General features: G+C 37.5%; 1 protein-coding gene across 34 annotated transcripts in view; it reads left to right on the forward strand.

Moving 5' to 3' along the window:
- Positions 1-15797, forward strand: part of MRTFB (myocardin related transcription factor B) — a 205928-nt gene that overhangs the window by 56557 nt on the left and 133574 nt on the right. For 4 of the 34 annotated variants that reach the window (XM_065536648.2, XM_045381737.3, XM_074028256.1 and 1 more), the window contains one exon: positions 12062-12092. The exons of the other annotated variants lie outside the window; for them this stretch is intronic. The gene's annotated coding sequence lies outside the window, so the exon portion shown is untranslated. The remainder of the gene's footprint in view (positions 1-12061; positions 12093-15797) is intronic. 34 annotated transcript variants of the gene reach the window in all.

Here is a 15797-nt window from a genome sequence, read left to right on the forward strand (position 1 = left end):
GGTTTTGGGAGTGAGATGGAGAATAATCTGGATTAGAGGTACATGGGGTGACTTTATAGGGAAAAAAAAAGTTAGAAAATCAGGAAGACTAGACAGGAAAAAAGAAAAGCCATTCATAGGTTTAATATAAAGAGACAACCATTTTGGTAAATTTCAGCCTCTTCCCCCTTTTTCTCTTTCTTTAAAAATATGTTACTTCATACTTTGAAATATTTCATGAATACAGAAAAACATAGAGAATAATATAACCTCCACCTAGCTTAGTCAAATCTTAACATTTTGCTACTTTTGATTTACATTAAAACAAAAAATGATAAAAAATAAAATAGAACATTGCATATAGAGTTGATTCTCCCCATGTGCCTCTCCCAGATGGCATTTCCCCATCTTCTTTTTTTTTTTCTTTTTTGTGAGACAGGGTCTCATTCTGTCACCCAGGCTGGAGTGCAGCAGCATGATCTCGACTCCACCTCCCAGGCTCAAGTGATCCTCCCACCTCAGTCTCCTGAGTAGCTGGGACTACAGGCACGCACCACCACACCCAGCTAGTTTTTGTAATTTTTTTTTTTTTTTTTTTTTTATAGAGATGGGGTTTTGCCATTTTGCCCAGTCTGGTCTTGGACTCCTGAACTCAAGCGATCTGCCTGCCTCAGCCTCCCAAAGTGCTGGAATTACCAGCGTTAAGCCACTGTGCCAAACCTCCCCATCTTCCTGAAGTGTGCATTTGTCTCTCCCATGTGAAAAGATGGGGGAGGTCTGGCATGGTGGCTTAATGCCTGTCATCCCAGCACTTTGGGGAGACTGAGTTGGGCCGATTGCTCGAGCTCAAGAGTTCAAGACCAGTCTGGGCAACCTGGCAAAACCCTGTCTCTACAAAAAGTACAAAAATTAGCCAGATGTCATGGTGCATGCTTTTTATACACTATTGAGAGAGAGAGAGACAGAGAGAGATAGTGTAAGTATTTACATATATATATGCACACCCATATATATAAAAACTATATATTTGTATATTATTAAAACAATTATTTGGTTTGAAGATTTTGAACTTTGCATAGTAGGGTATCATACTGTATATGTATTTCTGCGGATTGCTTTTTTCATTTAGCCTTTCGTGTGAGATTTAGCCATGTAGATGTGTGTAGCAGTAATTCTTTCAGTTTTGTTGTATGATATTTTAGGACTATACTAGTTTATCCGTTCTTCTGTCAATGAGAGGTTTTTGTTATTTTCAACATTGTGGTACATGTCTCGTGCATGTTTGACAGCTTCTCTAGGGTTTGTACTATTAAAAGAAAAACCTTAGACAAATTAAATATAATAGAATTTAATTGAATGAAGAACAATTTGTGGATCAGGCAGCCCCCAAACTAGACTAGGATTAGAGAAGGTAGGATTAGTGTAGTCATGTGGTTGAAGATTTATGGACAGAAAAAGAAAAGTGCCATACAGAAACTGGAAGTGAGGTACAGAAACAGTCAGATTGATTATAGTTCAGTGTTGGTCTTATTTGAACATAGTTTGACAGTTGACTGCCTCTGATTGGCTGAAACTAGGTGATTGGCGCAAGAGTAGGTTATAGTTTGTTTTTGTATTTAGCTAGGTTATAGTTTCTTATGTATGGAGAAACCTTTAAGCTGAATTTAAAATATGTAATGAGGCAGGTTTAGACTAAATTAAATTTAGTAGTTTTTCCCTTTTGATCAGTCTCTCAAAATTTCACTTTTGAGAGATTGACCAAAACTTTAGGCATTAGTGTCACTTTGGTTTTAAATTTTACTAGGAAATAGTAGACCAGTGGACTTTGCAAGGTGCGAATAAGGACTGCAGATAATATTTTTTTTAAGGGTTAGAGTAGAGGGAACCTTTTTTTGTTGGAATTTGTTGTTTATAGGAGAAAAACAAAATCTGGTCTGTTTCAAACTTGTTTTTTTTTTTTAAGTTTTAGTTTGATTATGTCATATTTAGTATAAGTGATTGTATTTTGGTTGGTTTGGTCTGTTGGGGCTTAGTGTAGGAGTTTAGTCTAAAATAATGGCCTTGCATAGCAGCTTTAGACTAAACTGAATTTAACAGCACCTGAAGGTGGAACAGCTGACACATAGGGTCTTACATTTCCTCAGCTTCACTGGACGTTGCCAGATCATTCTCCAGAGCAGCTTTGAGGTTTCGGCTCCTGACAGCACTGTCTCAGAATTCCTGTTGCTTCATGTTCTTGCCAAGACTTGGTACTGTCAGACTTTCAAATTTTTGCCTATGTGAAATAGTACATTTCCTTCATTTCTAGTGAATTTGGGCATCACTTCTTATGTTTATTTGGCTGTTTCCATTTCCTCTTTTGGGACTTGTCAGTTTTTCTTTTGTATTTTTTTCTTATGTATGTTTATATCCTTATATATTTCAGATTAACCTTTTTTTTTTTTTTTTTTGGAGACGGAGTCTCGCTCTGTCGCCCAAGCTGGAGTGCAGTGGCCCGATCTCAGCTCACTGCAAGCTCCTCCGCCCGGGTTCACGCCATTCTCCTGCCTCAGCCTCCCGAGTAGCTGGGACTACAGGCGCCCGCCACCTCGCCCGGCTAGTTTTTTGTATTTTTTAGTAGAGACGGGGTTTCACCGTGTTAGCCAGGATGGTCTCGATCTCCTGACCTCGTGATCCGCCCGTCTCGGCCTCCCAAAGTGCTGGGATTACAGGCTTGAGCCACCGCGCCCGGCCTTCAGATTAACCTTTTATTGATATTTTCCATTTCCTGTTTTCCATATTTCAAGTATGTTCTCCATCGTGGCTTATCTTTCCACTTTGTGGTATGCTTTGTTGGTTGCCAGTTTCACATTATAATCAAGTCATACTTGTCAGTCTGTTCATTTATGGTTAATACTTTTTGCATCATGTTTAATCCTTCCGTTCTCTAAGTACTTTGGGGTCATAAAGAGATCCTACCATGTTTTCTTCTAAAAGTTTGTTCTGTTTTTTTTCAGTATAGGTCTAATCCATGTGCAATTTATTTTTGTATGTGCATATAAGATATGGAAAATTTTCCATGTGAATAAACTGGTTGCACAAGCCATTGTCACTGATTGCATAGTCTATCTTTTTCCTCTCTGATTTGTGATGCCACCTTATCACGTATTCAGTTTCCTGAGTATACATGGGCTGCTTCATTTTTTTATAATACATTCTTTTAAAATAATGTATGCTTGTGTCACTTCCACACTATCTTAATCACTGTGGCTTTGTATATTGATACATTATCCAAGGCCCTGTTAAGAACCTTGAGTGGATGGTTATGATTGGAACTTAGTGTGTGGGAGACAGAGTAGCGGGTGGTTGTGCTAGGAAAGTAGGTGGACTTGATTTTGTGGAGGGCTTTTAGGAGAACTTTGAGGACACAGGTTAGGTCTGTCTGTGGGACCATGGGTCACTGCGTGCTGGTAGATACAGCAGTAGGGCCTGGGCTATAATCTTGCAGCAGCAGTGAGTGGTTTTTTAAAAGGAGATTTCGGGTCTCAAGAAGTTGTTTGTGCATTCCGCATAAACTCATATGTATGTATAATGTATTTTTTCCAGAAGTCTTTTAACTCTTCTTTAAACTGTTGCTCTCTTAAAACCTCACCTCAAACTTCTCTTACATCAGAAAGTCTTTAAAACTGGTTATTATGAGTCTTCTTTGCTTTGGTGTTATAGTCTTCATTTGAAAGCTGGTTCTTAGCATTGTTGTTTTCTTTTTCAGTTAATGTGTGTGTGTGTGTGTTTTTTTACATTGAGCGTTAGGCTTATTTTTTCGCCTTTCTACTTTGTACTGAATTGAATCAGAAAAAAAAATGAATGCTATTTTTAAGTGCCATTATTCTTTTGAAGAAAAGCTTCCATTTAAAATGTTTGTCTAAACTGTAAGGGGTTTCTGTCAACCACTCCCGCTTCTGCTGAGAATGAGTAATACGACCTTTTTTTCTGTTTTAAAGAACAAGAGCGATGTCACGATGCTCCAAGTGTATATTGTTGTATTCCTTATTTTGGTGACGTTTGAACTCTTATTAAGTAGAATTGAGTCAGTAAAAATTAAATAACTTAGAAAAAATTGACTACTGCTTAGATTCTTAAGCCCTTATGAAAACTCTAGTGCTTCTGTTGGTGTTTGAAAAGGAGGTATTAAAAGAGATGCAGAATGAGGGGAAAAGCCCTGAACGTGTTTTTGTTTTTGTTTTTTTCAAATTGGAAATGTCTTTATTCTCTTTGCAGACTGTAAAGGTAGCACATGCTCGTTGTAAAAATTTGACGCAATACCAAAGGGTATAGAGTAGAACTCCCCAGCAGAGTTTTCTGCAATGATGGAAATGTTCTATTCTGTACCGTCAGTATAGTAACCATTAACCATATGTGGCCGTCAGACCCTTAAAATGTGACAGGTGCAATTGTAGAACTGAATTGTTTATTTTAATTTAATTGTAATTGATTTGTATTTAAGTAGACACATGTGGCAAGTAGCTACTGTATGGTATACTCAGAGATAGCCAGTTGGGTGTGTACATTTTCTGTCACTCTCTACCAGCCTCCTGACTTTCTTCTCTCTTTGACCTCTGCTCTGTCCCTTTTTTCTCACCTTCTCTCTCCGTTGCTTTGGCATGCAGCCTGCCAGCCTGCCTCCAATCTCCCTGCCTGCCCCATTCTTTCTCTTGTTCTTTCTGTGTAAATGTTATATATATACACATAGGACATTCTGTTCAGCAGTTAACTTTTTCTGTTTAATTATGTATCATGGACATTTTCCCCTTTCAGTACATATAGATCTGTCTTTTTTTTTTTCTTTAAGTTATAGCATAATTTCAGTGGAATTAATGTACCAACATTTATTTTATTTTTTTATTATACTTTAAGTTCTGGGGTACATGTGTAGAACGTGCAGTTTTGTTACATGGGTATACACGTGCCATGGTGGTTTGCTGCACTCATCAACCCATCACCTACATTAGGTATTTCTCCTAATGTTATCCCTTCCTTAGCCCCTGCAACAGGCCCCAGTGTGTGATGTTCCCCTCCGTGTCCATGTGTCCTCATTGTGCAGCTCCCACTTACAAGTGAGAACATGCAGTGTTTGGTTGTCTGTTCTTATGTTAGTTTGCTGAGAGTGATGGTTTCCAGCTTCATCCATGTCCCTGCAAAGGACATGAACTTATCCTTTTTTATGGCTGCATAGTATTCCATGGTATATATATGCCACATTTTCTTTATCCAGTCTATCATTGATGGACATTTGGGTTGGTTCCAAGTCTTTGCTATTGTGAATAGTGCCACAGTAAACATACGTGTGCATGTATCTTTATAGTAGAATGATTTATAATCCTTTGGGTATATACACAGTAGTGAGATTGCTGGGTCAAATAGTATTTCTAGTTCTAGATCCTTAAGGAATAGCTACACTGTCTTACACAATAGTTGAACTAATTTATACTCCCACCAACAGTGTAGGAAGCGTTCCTGTTTCTCCACATCCTCTCCAGCATCTGTTGTTTCCTGACTTTTTGATGATTGCCAGTCTAACTGGCGTGAGATGGTATCTCATTGTGGTTTTGATTTGCATGTCTCTAATGACCAGTGATGATGAGCATTTTTTCATGTTTGTTGGCTGCATAAATGTCTTCTTTTGAGAAGTGTCTGTTCTTTACCCTTTGCTCACTTTTTGATGGGGTTGTTTTTTCTTGTAAATTTGTTTTAAGTTTTTTGTAGATTCTGGATATTAGCCCTTTGTCAGATGGATGGATTGCAAAAATTTTCTCTCATTCTGTAGGTTGCGTGTTCACTTTGATGATAATTTCTTTTGCTGTTCAGAAGCTCTTTAGTTTAATTAGATCCCATTTGTCAATTTTGGCTTTTGTTGCCATTGCTTTTGGTGTTTTAGACGTGAAGTCTTTGCCCATGCCTGTGTCCTGAATGGTATTGCCTAGGTTTTCTTCTAGGATTTTTATGGTTTTAGGTCGTACATTTAAGTCTTTAATCTATCTTGAGTTAATTTTTGTGTAAGGTGTAAGGAAGGGGTCCAGTTTCAGTTTTCTGCATATGGCTAGCTAGTTTTCCTAGCCCCATTTATTAAATAGGGAATCCTTTCCCCATTGCTTGTTTGTGTAGCTTTGTCAAAGGTCAGATGGTTGTAGATGTGTGGTGTTATTTCTGAGGCCTCTGTTCTGTTCCATTGGTCTATATCTCTGTTTTGGTACCAGTACCATGCTGTTTTGGTTACTAGCCCTGTCATATAGTTTGAAGTCAGGTAGTGCGATGCCTCCAACTTTGTTCTTTTGGCTTAGGATTGTCTTGTCTATGAAGGCTCTTTTTGGGTTCCATATGAAGTTTAAAGTAGTTTTTTCCAATTTTGTGAAGAAAGTCAGTGGTAGCTTGATGGGAATAGCAGTGAATCTATAAATTACTTTGGGCATTATGGCCATTTTCACGATATTGATTCTTCCTATCCATGAGCATGGAATGTTTTTCCATTTGTTTTTGTCCTCTCTTATTTCCTTGAGCAGTGGTTTGTAGTTCTCCTTGAAAAGGGCCCTCACATCCCTTGTAAGTTATATTCCTAGGTGTTTTATTCTTTTAGTAGCAATTGTGAATGGGAGTTCACTCATGATTTGGCTATCTGTTTGTCTGTTATTGGTGTATAGGAATACTTGTGATTTTTGCACATTGATTTTGTATCTTGAGACTTTGCTGAAGTTGCTTATCAGCTTAAGGAGATTTTGGGCTGAGATGATGGGGTTTTCTAAATATATAATCATGTTATCTGCAAACAGAGACAATTTGACTTCTTCTTTTCCTATTCAAATACCCTTTATTTCTTTCTCTTGCCTGATTGCCCCAGCCAGAACTTCCAAAACTGTGTTGAATAGGAGTGGTGAGAGAGGGCATCCCTGTCTTGTGCCAGTTTTCAGAGGGAATGCTTCCAGTTTTTGCCCATTCGGTATAATATTGGCTGTGGATTTGTCATAAATAGCTCTTAATATTTTGAGATACGGTCCATCAATACCTAGCTTATTGAGAGTTTTTAGCATGAAGGAGTGTTGAATTTTGTTGAAGGCATTTTCTGCATCTATTGAGATAATCATGTGGTTTTTGTCATTGGTTCTGTTTATGTGATGGATTACGTTTATTGATTTGCATATGTTGAACCAGCCTTGCATCCCAGGGATGAAGCTGACTTAATCGTGGTGGATAAGCTTTTTGATGTGCTGCTGGATTTGGTTTGCCAGTATTTTATTGAGGACTTTTGCATTGATGTTAATCAGGGATATTGGCCAGAAATTTTCTTTTTTTGTTGTGTCTCTGCCAGGTTTTGGTATCAGGATGATACTGGCCTCATAAAATGAGTTAGGGAGGATTCCCTCTTTTTCTATTGTTTGGAACAGTTTCAGAAGGAATGAGTATTAACATTTATTAACCCTACTGATGGGCAGTAGGTTGTTTTCAGTTTTTTTCCCTATTAAAATATTTTTTAACCACTACACTATTTCCTGTTATATATTTTCCTTTGTGTTTTCTGCATACCTTGCTGGTGTATAGGGTTGAGTTGTTCAAAACTGAAATCTGTGTTTTCTTTTGTACTTTGATACCTAGTAGAATTTCCTTAGAACTTCAAATAAAGACCCCACTGGAATCCTTGGCTGCAGCCTGCAGATTAAGGTTGGCATATCGTCTTTCACTAGTGCAGTAATAATGGTTCTGATTGCTTGCTGTCCAGTGTGCTCAAGAGAAAGAGACTGGGATCTTACATTAATATGAATGAATGCTTACTGTTGTCTCTCTCAGAGATGTGGGCTGGCTGCAACTGCCTCTGCCTTTCTTGAGACCACCTCGGCAAGGGTATGTGCAAATGTAGCACGAGGCACACCTGCTGCCAGCCCCTCCGGCACGACCATTTCTGTTTCATGGGCAAAATTCCTGGGGGTAAATACTGTGGGCTTGAGGTCTCATCTTAGATTTCAGAGAAAATCTGAATTCGGTTTAATGGCAATCTAGCCTGGCAAACAGAATGGTTATGTCAGCTGGAGTGGGCAGCTTGTAGGGGAACCCTCAGAGGTGCTGCGTTTAGCAGTAGGGATGGGTGAGGGTGAGCAGACTCTTCTCTAGCAAGCACCTCAGTTTTTCCAGTTGTAGTTTTTTACAGTATCTCCCAGAAATTTTGTAAACATATTGTTTCCACTCATCTGATAAAACCTTCTAAATCTTTTTCTTTTTGGAATAACTTGTTTTATGAAATTGTTGGCAGTGGTTGCTTTTCTTATTTGGCAGATGGGTTTTTGTACTTTATGTCTTTCTGAGGTTTATAATATGCTGAGGTCATTTCCAAGGGATTTTACAAGTGATGGTTAACAATTTTTCATCTTTATCTGAAAAATATTTATCTTAAGGACAACGATGTATTTATAGGAAATAATTAAAATAATGCTGCTTGGAAAACAAAGAGTTTACGGAACACAGAAACCTGAGCTGCCCTCCCCTTCCTTAGTTTAGTCGTTTCCAGCACAGAAATTGTAACCCTGAATAATTACTTTCAAGGACTAAACTCAAACTTATTAACTTCTCTGGCTACTCTAAAGAAAAGCTAAAGAGATAATGTAGTAAGGAATAAAAAGTACATGGAGAAATTTATTTTACTGATCGAACTTTAGAAAATAAAACCTTAGGAAATTCTTAATTCACTAAGATTAGTTTGGGTAACTAGTTTCAAGAAGTAACTTTAGAAACAATACCCACTCTCTAAAAGCCAGAGGATTTTTTTTTCTTTTTAAAAAAACGTTAGTTTATATGTATAGCCATGTTATGTTGCCAGATACCTAGAAATCCAAATGTCTGTTAAATCCCAAATATTGGAGAAAACAATGCAAAATATAAATATTAATTTCAGCCTCTGTTACTTTAAGAGCTAACCTGTATTATGCCTGGGCTAGGAAAACTTTAAAACCCTGTTATCATTTATTCATCAGAATATTTTTCTGTGTGTGTCAGAACAGTTGGTAGAAATAAAGTTTTTTTATTTGGAAGTTTGAAGTTTAATTAGAAAGTCAAGACAAGCTAGAAAGGGTGTTAAATTTTTTAAAATAATAATGTTATACTTTTTATATTATTTCACATAATCGATTCAGGAAACCAAGAATGTGGTAGACAGAATAATAACACTAATTGCTGACGTTATTGACATTTACTGATTTATTCATAGCTCTGCTGTGCACCTCACATCTATTATCTCTTCACTTCTCCCATCAATCCTGTGAAATAAGTACCTTTGTCACCCCCAGCTTTAACTAAAAGATGCTGTGGCTTTGAAACTTTAAGTAACTTGCCCACCAGCTAGAAAATTTCACAGCTGGAATTTGAACCCAAGCAGTCTGACAACAGAGGAGAAAACTTTAACCATCACAGTTCTGATTTAACAAGGTCTCTCCTGAAACAGGGGCTAAATACTATGATCGTTAAGTGAATACTTCATCCAGGAAACAACCGTAGCTACAAATGAAGCCAATGAGCAATTTTTTAATGGTTTCTCACAGCCAAGTGTAATTCCAAACACCTGACATATAGTATCTCACTTAATTTGCACTGTGCAAGGGATATATTATTTATACTCATTTGTCAAAGAGGCTTGGGGGGGTCAACTAACTTGCCCATAGTCATGATTTTTGTAATTTGTGAAGCTGGGATGGTGCAGAATAATGGATTAACATCCATTTATTAAAGATTTTTATTAGTTTGTGCAAGGATTGCTTTAGTTTAGTATTTTCATCAGTTACTAAGATGAATATGCAAAAGGCAAACAAATTTCAGATGATACAAAATGGAGTGAAGATATTACAAAATGGAACAATATTCAAAAAGATTTTCAGCCTTAAATTGTATGCTTTTTAAGCATAAACAACACATTCACACATTCAAAGATAACAAGACTAAGGGCCGGGCTTAGTAAGTACCTTTGTCTTACGCCAGAGGTGGGTGGATCATGAGGTCAGGAGATTGAGACTATCCTGGCTAGCGTGGTGAAACCCCATCTCTACTAAAAATACAAAAAAAATTCCGGGCGTGGTGGTGGGCGCCTGTAGTCCCAGCTACTTGGGAGGCTGAGGCAGGAGAATGACATAAACCCGGGAGCCGAGATGGCAGTGAGCCGAGATCGGGCCACTGCACTCCAGCCTGGGGAACAAAGTGAGACTCCATCTCAAAAAAAAAAAAAAAAAAAAAAAAAAAAAAAGACTAAAATCCACTCTAGCCTTGGCCAGTGACCACTCCATTGCACCATCCCACTCCTGCTCACACACAGCTGAGAACCACTCTACTCCTTTCCTCTTTCTCCAGGGTGTCATTTTTAGCAAAAGTAAATATGTATGTGTGTATATATATATATATTCTTCTTTTCCCCTTTTCTAATTCACTGGTGTTACTGGCCAAGTCCAAGTCTTTCCTATGTCTTTGTCCAGGGTGTCATTTTAGCATATATTCATTTTAGCAAAACTGAATATATGTATAACTGTCTGCATGCAGTAAGTTAATTACTGTGACTTGGGTTTTGCAAAAGAGAAAAGATTTATTCTCAAGGCTGCTGAGCAAGGAGACGGGAGAACAGCTCTCAAAACCACCTCCCTGAAGATAAGGCTTAGGGATATTTATAGTTGAGGATGTGAGGTAGTCTAAGGCATGGGGGAAAATGAAGTAAGAGGTTCATTCTGTGCAAGTGTAGTTGGGTTTCATGCCATTTCATAGGACATATGTGCCAAAAGTGGCGTTAGCATGATCTAAGAGTGGAGTTTTCCCCCACCCCGACCTCAAAAGGTCACCTCTTAGGCTCTTAACACAGGCCCAGTTGAAGGATTGGTGGTCTCAACCAGTTGGAACTGGACAGGAGCTGGCCCAAATTCCTGGAAAACAACTGAAATGGCCATTACCATGATGACCTATGATGTTATCTATAACATAGCCAGTGAAGTTTCAATGTTTAGCAGTAAAGCCTTCACCCACTGCGGCCTTCAGCTTCTTAGAAAAAGGAAAACAACAGCAACAGCAATAAAAAGCAGGTGACCAAAAGCAAGCTGGGCAGGCAGACCTGACCAAGTTAACCCCCTGCTTTCATTAGCAACAGATCTTAGATATCTTTCCGTATCAGTATCACCTGGAGAGAGCGTCCTCATTCATACTTATAACTGCATAGTATTATATTGTATGAATGTACAATGATTTAACCCATCTCCTGTTGATCGTGGCTAGAGTTATTTCTACTAATTTGCTATTAAAAACCATATCACAATAATCTTGGACAGTATCATTGTTTTAATTATTTGTAATTTGTGTATCATAAAATTCACTATTTTTGGCATAAGTTCTAGGTTTTGACAAAGACACAGAGACAGGTAACCACCACAACCAAGATATAAAACAGTTCTATCACCCAAAAATCCCCTTGTTGTCAGCCGCACTCCTGGCAGCCATTACTCTGTTCTCTGTCCCTGTAGCTTTGGCTTTTCCAGCATGTCCAAGTATTGAAGTCCTTTGAGTACAACTTCTTTCAGTTAGCATAATGCGTTTGAGATTCAGGCCAGGTTGTTTCACCTATCAGTAGTTCATTCCTCTTATTACTCAGTAGTGTTCCATTGGATGCATGTGCCATAGTTGTTTATTCCAATCCGTTTAGGTCATTTGGGTTGTTTCCAGTTTGGGGTCTATTATGAACATAGCTGTTAGGAACATTTGCACACAGATAGAAAATATCTTTTTGTAAAGCAGCCTTACTGAGGTGTCATTTACATACCATAAGAGTCACTTATTTAAAGTATAAAATTTGATTTTTTTTTTGGTAAATTTAGAGTTTGTACCATCATCACTTTTGAGTCTTAAAATTTCATCCATGTTGTATCATTATTTCTTTCCATTTTGTTGCTGAATATTATTTCATTAGGATATACCACATTTTGTTTATCCATTCACTAGTTGATGGACATTTAAAGTTTTGCCTCTTTCAAATTATGCTGCTATGAACATTTGCCTGCAAATTTTTGGATGGACATATGTTTTTATTTCTCTTTGGTAGATACCTAGGAGTGGGATTGCTGGATCATATGGTAAGATTATGTTTGACATTTTAAGGAAATGCCAGCCGATTTTCCAAAGTAGTGTTTTACATCCTCACTAGTGCTGTGCTGGGGTTCCTGTTTCTCCACATCTTTGTCAGCACTTGCTTTTATCTGTCTTTTTAGTACCTCGAACCCACCAGTAGGTTTTAATTGCATTTCCCTAATAACTGATTACATTGAACATTTTTTCATGTACTTATTAGTTATGCATATGTCTTCTTTAGTGAAATGGTTTTTGTTTGTTTTTTGAGATGGAATTTCGCTCTGTTGCCCAGGCATGAGTGCAGTGGTGCGATCTTGGCTCACTGCAGCCTCTGCCTCCAGTATTCAAGCGATTCTCCTGCCTCAGCCTCCTGAGTAGCTGGGAACACAGGCTTGCGCCACCAGGCCCAGCTAATTTTTTTGTATTTTTAGTAGAGATGGGATTTTGCTATGTTCACTAGGCTGGTGTTGCACTACTGGCCTCCAGTAATCTGCCCGCCTCGGCCTCCCAAGCTGCTGGGATTACAGGTGTGAGCCACTGCATCCGGCCTAGTGAAATGTTAATTCAAATCCTTTGCCCATTTTTAAATTGGGGTTTTTATCTTTTTTTCTTTATATTCTGGATACAAGTCATTATCAAATAATTGATTTGCAAATGCCACAGAATCCTTTGTTTTTACTAAGGGGTCAGTCGTTTTGTCTAAAATAAACACTTCTCTTGTTTTATGCCTTTTGTCAATTTCTGGAGTTCTGAAACCATTGTTTTTTTGACAATTTTGTCCTGTTTTACACTACCCTTGGGAAGAGGATTTTCTACCTGCAGGTTCATTCTGAATATATAAATTCCTAGAAAATCAGTTCCTGGGTCAAAGGATTAATGCATTTGTAATTTTAATAGATGCTGGCAAATTTTTCTCTACAAAGAGAAAATTTATATTCCTCTCATACGTGAGTTATAGCCCAGACTTGCCAGTGATGTGTGTTATTAAACTTTCAGAGTTTTGCCAATACTGTATACATGAAAATTCGTTTTGATTGGTGAAAGCACTATAATAGTAGCTACTTGTATGTGTACATTTAATCTGTATAATAATCCATGAGGTAGTTACTGTATTAGTTCATTCTCATGCTGCTAATAAAGACATACCCAAGACTGGGTAATTTATAAAGGAAAGAGCATGGTGCTGGGGAGGCCTCGGGATACTTATACAATCATGGTGGAAGGGGAAGCAAACACATCCTTCTTCACTGAACAGCAGGAGAGGGAACAGTGAGCAAAGAGAGAAAAACACCTTATAAAATTATCAGATCTCATGAGAAGTCACTGTCACAAGAACAGCAGCATGAGGGTAACTGCCCCCAGGATTCAATTACTGGGTCCCTCCCATGACACGTGGGGATTATGGGAACTAAAATTCAAGGTGAGATTTGGGTGGGGACACAGCCAAACCATGTCAGTGTACAATGACCCAAGCTTATATATGGGGAATTAAGCTTTGTTGAGGTTATACATTGCTCAAGTTCATATAATTTATTAGTGATAGTGCTGGGTTTTGTCCCCATATCTAACTCCAAAACACGAACTCTGAACTGATACCCTATACTATACTGTCTCTGTTGTGGAAAAGGATTTCAAAATTCATCTAATATAAATTCAAACCAAATTAATAAGAGCCTCATCAGTAGGTGAGGCGATCACAATCTCATGCTTAAGAGAATGTAGTTAAACTGTGTTTTAGCTAATTTAGGATAGCGTGACCAGAATTGTGAATAGATGCAAAAGTTCACGGATGTGCATTTGTTGATGGTTTCTTAGGTATGATATCAAAAGTACAAGCAACCAAAGAAAAAAATGGAAAAATTTGACTTAATCAAAATTAAAAATTTTTTTTTTAATTTTCAGGAAATGAAAAGTCAGCCCACAGAATGGGAGAAAATATTTGCAAATCTATAAGGATCTAGTATCCATTAGACTTACATACAATGAAAGAAAGAACTGTTCTAACTCAACAATGAAAAGACAAGTCAGTCACTCTATATAAAAATGGGTATTTCTCTAAATAAGATATGTAAATGGCCTGTAAGACATGAAAAGAAACTCAGCATCATTAGTCATTAGGGAACTGCAAATCAAAACCACAATGAGATACCACTTTACATTCACAAGGATACCTATAATTTAAAAAAAAAAAAAAAAGAAGAGGATGTGGAGAAGTTGGAACCCCAACTTTTGCTGATGGGAATGTAAAATGGTATAGTCACTGTGAACAACAGTTGGGCATTCTCTCAAATAGTTACACATAGACTTCCTCTGTGACTCAGCAATTCCACTCTTACCTGTATACCCAAGAGAATGGAAAAAATATATACACACAACAACGTGTGTACTCATTTCATAGCAACATTCGTAGTAGCCAAAAGATAGAAACAATCCAAAGTCTACCGAATCTGATGAATGGGTAAACAAAGGGTGGTAAATTCATACAATGAAATATTACTCAACCATAAAAAGGAGTAAAATATTGATACTTGGACAATATAGCTGAATCTTGAAAATATGTTAAACGAAAGAAGATACACACAAAAGGCCACATATTCTATGATTCTGTTTATGTGAAATGTCTGGGACAGGCAAATCCATAGAGACAGAAAGTAGATTAGTGGTTGCCAGGGGCTGAGGGAGAGATTAAGAAATGACTGCTGTGCTGATGGGTGCAGGATTTTTTTTTTTTTTTTAGATGTGATGAGTATGTTCTGGATTTGGATAGTGATGGTTACACACCTTCTGAATACATTAAAAGACTACCAGATTTTACACTTTTAAGATGGTTAAGAACCCAAAAGTATTTTGAAGGACTTTGATAAAATTAGAATAGATGATCTCATGTTTAACTAACAGTGTTAGAAACTTATAGTTCTACTACCTGCTAAAGTGCTTTTGTGAAACTCTGAAGATTAACTTTTATTTGGTATGTACTCTGAGCTGTTGTCTCAAGAGTACAATATTAACACATTTTACAAGAAGTTAAACAGTAATGAAATAATATCTTAGTTGTAATTTGTATTAACAGACTCCAGAAAACCTAAGACCCAGGTTTCTGATTTGAGATGATCCTGAAATTAACATATTTTTTTCAATGCTTAGTGGCAGAAGCTCTGTTAGCCATCCTCCACTTGACCAGCTTTTTGGATTACCAACTCTCTCCATTCCCTTTGTTTCAGGACATGCTGAGTGGTTATGGCCAGGAGGTGTGCTAAAATCTGGTGATGTAGTTCTGTTCTGACTAATTGACTTGTGTCCTAACCAGAAGTCAGCTGTGTTTGTTCCTAAATGTGTTTATGCTAGTTGTAGTAATTTAACTAAATATTATGTAAACTGACAAAATATGAATGCAAAAAAATTTATATGTTTAGAAACAAAGATATGTTGCTTAAATGATACTACAGTATATCAGGTATGGGTGAGAAACTAAAAATATTGGGTTAAAATTGTAAAATATAGATGCAGTCTGTACTCGGAATCTTTTCAATTTTTACTCCACTTTGAAGAAGCAAAAACTCGAAGTCATAGACAGTGGTGGCTTATGCCAGAAGACCAGCACATCTGCAGAGACAAGAGATCGCCTTGACCCTGTGTCAGAAGGCTGGCAAATGAACTGACATTTATGTACCCTAATTCAAGAAGAATGTTTTCAGATTTGTGCTTATCAT

The sequence above is a fragment of the Macaca fascicularis genome, chromosome 20, assembly GCF_037993035.2.
Source record: "Macaca fascicularis isolate 582-1 chromosome 20, T2T-MFA8v1.1".
In the NCBI taxonomy this organism is placed as follows: Eukaryota; Metazoa; Chordata; class Mammalia; order Primates; family Cercopithecidae; genus Macaca; species Macaca fascicularis.